Below are 7,251 nucleotides of genomic sequence, written 5' to 3'. Positions count from 1 at the left end.
ATGTCGAAGGAGACCCGCCGGAAGCACGGTACGCAAGATAATCCGGCGGGTGCTTTTGAGAACCCGAAACCCCACATGCCCGGGAGGGACCCGTCGGGGCTTGCGGCGGCTATGGGCTGCCCTAGGTCGACGTGATCGCCCCCTAGGGCCTCGAGGTTCGCCGCCCTGCAAACGAAGAACGAGAAAGAAGAAGAACAAGGAAGAGAGATAAAGGTAAAGGTAAAAAGATGATATATTGATAGATCGATTGTGTGTTATTCAATCGGCCGTCACCCCTTACATATATATGAAGCGGCTGGACTTTCCATACAAGAAAAGGACTCAAATCCCGTCCAAAACATCAAAAATTAACCTAACTCGGACTACGAGGGCCCGAACTTCCGGTCAGCCTGGAACTTCCGGGCTAAAATTACATCAAGTAGCCCTCTTTCATAGCTCCTGCAGGTCGCATCTGGATTCGGATCGCGATGGTCCCAAAAGCAAAATTGTAGATCTTGCAATGAAGAAAAATTCCTTAGTTGATCACTTTTTTATCCGAGGTCATCTTGATGTCGAAATCGGCCCCGCAAATCTGCAAATAATGTTAAAATTCCAGTTTTCGGGGCGCACCGCGTGCAAAGTTTCTGTTTAGCCCGGAACCTCCACAGAAGTTTTGCCCAAAACTTCCGGGGCAGACTTATGCATCACATAGTTTTGGCTCTAACTTTTGCATATGAACTCTGATTTAGACATTCTTTATATCAAAATCGATCGTTTCGACGAGACGAAGACAATCCGTGTAGAAACGTTTCTCATATGAGACCATCTTGGAGGCGTAATCAGCCGAATAGTGTTCTGAATACAAAATCTGAGTACTTTGAACACAACTTCGGCCTTAGAGATGAGACCGGATGACTATGGCCCAAATATCAAAGTTTTTCCTTTTGACGATACGGAACTTTCTCACTTTGAGCACTTCTCCATTTGAGGCCATCTTAATTAAGTTCTTGGCCATGCGAAAATCTGGCGTCAACACATGCCCCCCTGTTTTTTGGCAAAACTTGTGTGTCGAAAAATAACTCGCATATATCTTGTTCTAAGGACGATGTCAACACTCCATCGGCCATTTTGCATGTTCTTAGGACGATAAGTATATATCGGCCATTGCTTGTTTGAACCTCTTGATGCAAACTTGGGTGAAAACTTCTCAGCTTCTATAACAATTCGGTGATAAGGTTCCATAGATCGAAACCATCCTCCGAACCATATTGTTCACCCTTTCGCTAGGATTTTGCAGATAATCAAGAATGAATTTCCTCCAATCCTTACTTCGCCTGCATAAAAGTTTCATTAGTGGCCGAAGCGGTGGGCTTCGGTTCGGCCTTACCTATGTTGACAAGACCTAGCATCGGCTATTGATAGAAATGCAATACACCATGGTTAACATAGTAGCCGAATGCTTGTTGTGCCAACTCTTTCGAATTGTCATGTCTAGATATATGAACAATTTTAAAGCAACCCAAGGTAAATCTTGCATCTAGACATACCAAAAGATAAACTATAAGTGATTCGTCAAAACGTTGATAACCCTTGAATATTTGTTTGCACTACTAATAACGAATCACTGGAAGCCTCAATATGTATAGCACCTATAGCAAGGCAAAGCTTCAATCTGAATAACAATGCATATTCGGCTTTGATCATTGTGCAAAAATATTTTAAGCGGCATGAGGCTTCACAAAATAGCTCCATATGGAGATAAATAAACAACACCAACACCTTGGCCATTGCTACAAATTTAACCGTCGAAAATAATCTCCATAGTACTAGAAAGACAAGGGCAATATCAATGAACATGTACCTCATTTTGGCCTCCAATTGAACTAAGGACGATGTTAGGATACTACATCAGCCATGCTTTGACATATTCTTAGGGCGATAGATAAATATCGACCATTAACATGAGGTCCATATATAATTTACCCACCAAAGTATGTATAGCCGAAATAAACAAATGAAATAGCAAATAAGTATTTCGGCCCTTTGGATCAGCAACAAACTTGTAGCTAATCAAATGTATAGTGATTTGGCAATACCCTTTCATAATGTAAGAAATTATATTGCATCCATGGATTAAAATAAGCCCATTGAGGGTTACCAATCATACCTGATGACGAATTCCATGGCATAGGCGTTAATGGCATAGTTGAAGAATATGGATAATGTATAGAACGAGGATGTTGAAACCTTCGGCTTGGTCCTTCATAGTTTTCACTCTTTTCTTTCTTCAGCTTTGCCACACTTCTTGTAATGAAAGTTTGCACATGATAATTATTTTGAGTACTTCCTTTGGGAACCCATGCCATGTTCCTTTCTTCAAGTTCTTGTGCACTAAGCTTTTGTAACTCCTTCTTTTGCCAATACGATAAGCCGAGTGAGCACCTCGACTGTGATTTTGTTTCAACCAATGGCAACTCTTTTTGGGCCTTGTGCACCCTTAACTTCTTTTCTTCAGATTTGGCACTCTGATTTTGATCAATTGATTGCTTCACTTCTTTGCCTTTTGTAGCCAATGTCAACACTTTAATTGGCTCTTTGTCATTTGAAATCAAATCTGAAGTAGCACACTTACGACCATCTCTTTTCACGCGGTAAACTCGCTCTACCACCTCTTTTCTCCTTCCTTGAGCTTTGGACCGATTCCTTATGATTGAAACGGTCTTTGATGCGTGATTGTTCAAATGTTGATCTTCTTGGAGCTGCATAGTATTGGTGAGATGGTCTAAAATAAGATGGAGAATGTGCCCTTGTATCATACCTGTCCCATGATGAATATGGATTTAAATGAGCATAGGGAGGCATCCATGGCATTGGCATTGGCGGCCCAAAATAAGGATACGAATATGTTGCATTATAATTCCCACTTTTCCAATACCAATCCTCACATTTGCGCCTTTGGGGTGATCTTGGTTTCTTTGCATGGTTTGGCCGATAAGCATTCTGCTCTTCACTCTTCTTTTGATATTTATCCAATAGTTCAGCGAAGGTGATTTTTGATATCTTACACTTGCGCTTATTTCGGCCTTTGTTTTCTTTTGGTTTGCTTTCATTGATCATTGGATTTCTTTGTTGCCCCCCAGTCCTTGGCGTCTTCATTGTAGCTTCGATGGAATTCTCGCCCTCAAGTTTATGTTCATTGTGCTCTTCAAAAACTTCTTTACTTGAAAGCATGATCCCGTCACCTGCAGTTTTTACCTTCTCTTTAGATGGATCAGCTTGAAGTAGCCGATGCAAAAACTTTTTGCCATCAAGACCAATCGGAATAGACTGGTCATCCTTTGGTGTTTCAACAATTCTCAATCGTCCTTTATCAATGGCCGATTTAACTATTTGACGAAACATATTGCAATCCTCAAAATTATGTTTGAACGAATGATGCAACCTACAATACATTCGTCCTTGAATTGATGGCTTGACATGGTGATCAAGAATTCTTATGTAATTATTTTTCAGCAACAAATCAAATATTTGATCACACATGCTTGAACTGAAGGTAAACTTTTTATTTTCTAGCCGATCTTGCTGTGAGAACGGCTTTGGAGTTAAGAAAACGAATGGTTCAGATTTTGTATCACCCCATTCGGCTATGAACTTTATTTTGCATTCTCTTACCGATGTCATTGGATAATATATTATACTAGCATCGGTTTTCTGAAAAGAATCTAACCTTGGCTTTAAGTTTCTAAAACAAAAATAGTTAGAACATGCATGCCTCAATTGAGACCAAGAGTAAGCCAACTATGAAACAAGCAAAGCTACCCATGTAGATACGAACTTTAAATAAAGCAACAGGGAAAGCTTTGGCTGCAACAATAAGTCATTATCGGTCTTTATAAATGGCGCAATGGGTTGACTGATATATTCTATAATGTTTTTATTGCTAACAAGTAAATTACCCTTCTTCATTGGTCTTTCAACATTACTTAAGAGGATTTTTCTAATAGATGCATCAACAATAAAGTTTTGACCAAATCTGAAAATAGGTAAATTACTTGCTAAACATACCTCTTCAAATATGTTGGGAGAGCATGATGGTGGTGTGGCATGAATAATATCGTGCTTTGTTTTTGGATGGCTTCCCAACACCGCGTCACAATTTTCCTCTTGATTCCGTGCATCATAAATTTTAAGATCTTTTTCAACCGAACTTTGTTCGTCTACTTGTTCTTGTCCTTGAAACGCGTCAATTTCTATGGCACGAAACTCATAGGGCAGGAAGTAGGTTCCATTAACTTCAGAAAAATCAAGTATGGCTGTCTTGCTATACTTTCCATGCCATTTCTCAATAATGTTTGTCTCTTTGTATTTGATGGATTCGGAATCTTTACTACTTGATTCGGCTTTTTCAACCGAAACACTTTTAGTTTCCGAATCATCATTGTTTTCACTGGTTATATCAATTGGCAACCCTTCTTTTCTTTGAGCTAATTCCCTATCAATTCTCTCTTGGCGAAGTACTTGCACCCTATCGCGCAAAGCTTTAACTTCCCTCTCAATCTCAGCCCGCTCTAGATTAGCTTGCCCCCCAATGCTTTTACAATCTTTCGGCAATGAAGTGTCAATGTTGCCGAAATTTTGCAATTGTGTAGGGGGTGTATAATATGCTGCGGTACTAGGTGGAGGTGTATGCACTGCTGTATAACCATATGCTCTCTCGCCAATTCTATCAATTGATGAAGTTTCATCTTCTTGCAAAACTCTAGCCTTTATTGCAGCATAATCAGGATACAACCCCTTTTTATATTGTTCAAGGCAAAGAGCAATAATCTTCTTATTTTGTGTCAAGCTCTTTTTTAACGCAGCCACAACCACTTCTGGAAGAGATTGCTCCGCAATACTTTCAGATTCTTTCGGCAATGATTCGTGAGTGTTACCGAAATTCTTGAATTGCGTAGAGTATGCATTATATGCTACAATATTTGATGATGGCACATGTGTTTCTGTAAAATTTTCACTTATTCGGCTATGACCATGAAGATGCGGGGCCGAATTATGAACATCTACAGTTGCATACGGTGCTGAAAAATTACTAACATGAGGTGTAGCATATGATGGTTGAGAGTAACTGGCCGAATAGCTAGTAGTAGCATGGCCAATTCTCCCATCCATCGGCAAGGTTGGATTCACATATTGAAAATTAGTTGCCGATGAATAAAAAGGTGAAACACTTTCTTGTATGCTATTGGAAATTTTAACATGAGGTGTTTCAAATTGATTAACCAAACCCATCATGTTGTTCATCGGCATATGGATTTGTGGGGTTGCTGATGCATGAGGGTTGGGATACATATGTTGCATGTTGCTAAAATCATAAGAATTTGAAGCACAAAGATTATTTTGCATCGGCCCTTGCGCATAATTAGATGCATGATTGATAAAACTAGGGCTAGCCAATACATTATGCTCGTTAGGCGATCTAGCAACAACATATGAATTATTTGCATCTACAAAGGGGAATTGAGTGTTCATATTACCTTCGTAAATTGCAAACCATAGATGACGAACTCTTCGTAGCAAGAACGGGCTGGAGACCGTTCAAAGCTTCTTCCCCAGCGGAGTCGCCAAAAAGTGTGTTCGCACACGGACACGTCACCGTGTACCCTCAACACCGGGGGTGATGCACCGCAGCTCACGTCGAAGGAGACCCGCCGGAAGAGCGGTATGCAAGACAATCCGGCGGGTGCTTTTGAGGACCCGAAACCCCACACGCCCGGGAGGGACCCCGTCGGGGCTTGCGGTGGCTCTGGGCTGCCCTAGGTCGACCTGATCGCCCCTAGGGCCTCGAGGTTCGCTGCCCTGCAAACGAAGAATGAACGAAGAACGAGAAAGAAGAAGAACAAGGGAGAGAGATAAAGGTAAAGATAAGAAGATGATATATTGATAGATCGATTGTGTGTTGTTCAATCGGTCGTCACCCCTTACATATATATGAGGCGGCTGGACTTTCCGTCCAAGAAAAGGACTCAAATCCCGTCCAAAACATCAAAAATTAACCTAACTCGGACTACGAGGGCCGGAACTTCCGGTCAGCTCGGAACTTCCGGGCTAAAATTACATCAAGTAGCCCTCTTGCACAGCTCCTGCAGGTCGCATATGGATTCGGATCGCGATGATCCCAAAAGCAGAGTTGTAGATCTTGCAATGAAGAAAAATTCCTTAGTTGATCACTTTTTCATCGGAGGTCATCATAGATGTCGAAATTGGCCCCGCAAATCTGCAAATAATGTTAAAATTCCAGTTTTCGGGGCGCACCGTGTGCAAAGTTTCTGTTTAGCCCGCAACCTCCCCGAAAGTTTTGCCCGGAACTTCCGGGGCAGACTTATGCATCACATAGTTTTGGCTCTAACTTTTGCATATGAACTCCGATTTAGACGTTTTTATATCAAAATCGATCGTTTCGACGAGACGAAGACAATCCGTGTAGAAACGTTTCTCATATGAGGCCATCTTGGGGGCGTAATCAGCCGAATAGTGTTCTGAATACAAAATCTGAGTACTTTGAACACAACTTCGGCCTTAGAGATGAGACCGGATGACTATGGCCCAAATATCAAAGTTTTTCCTTTTGATGATACGGAACTTTCTCACTTTGAGCACTTCTCCATTTGAGGCCATCTTAATTAAGTTCTTGGCCGTGCGAAAGTCTGGCGTCAACACAAACAAAGGAACAGTGCAACATAATCGATCGGGAAAGAGGTTTGACCAGGAGGGAGTTCAGAACAGCTGGAGATGCGCATGCCACAGATGTTATATCTCGCTTATAGCGAGGCAACCATAGGTCTCGCTGCAGGTTTATAGCTACTGGGCTGGCCTGTTTTCATTCTCTTTTTACTTCGCTGGGTCTCGTTTTCTTTTTTGCTTAATCCACTTGGTTCGCTGATTTCACTCGTTCTCACGGGGTTTTTTTGATTCTTTTTAATTGTTTGTTTTCACTTTTTTTTTTCTTTTTTCTTTTTTTTCTCCATGGTGTTTTTTCTTTTTTGTTTTCTTTGCTTTTTCGTCGATTTTCTTCATTTCTTTCATCAGTTTTCAGTTTTTCTTCATTTTTATTTGGTTTTTCTCTGTTTTCATTGCTTTTTTCTTTTCTTTCTTTCTCTCTTTGGTTTCCTTTTATTTCTTCCTTGGTTTTCATGGGTTTACTTTGTTTTTCATTATTTCTTTCTTGGGTTTCTCAATTTTCATCTTTTGAATTGGTTTCGTTAGGGTTTCATT

The sequence above is a fragment of the Triticum urartu genome, chromosome 4A (genome assembly GCF_056163025.1).
Source record: "Triticum urartu cultivar PI428250 chromosome 4A, HENAU_Tu73, whole genome shotgun sequence".
NCBI lineage: Eukaryota > Viridiplantae > Streptophyta > Magnoliopsida > Poales > Poaceae > Triticum > Triticum urartu.
This window is presented reverse-complemented; position numbering follows the sequence as displayed.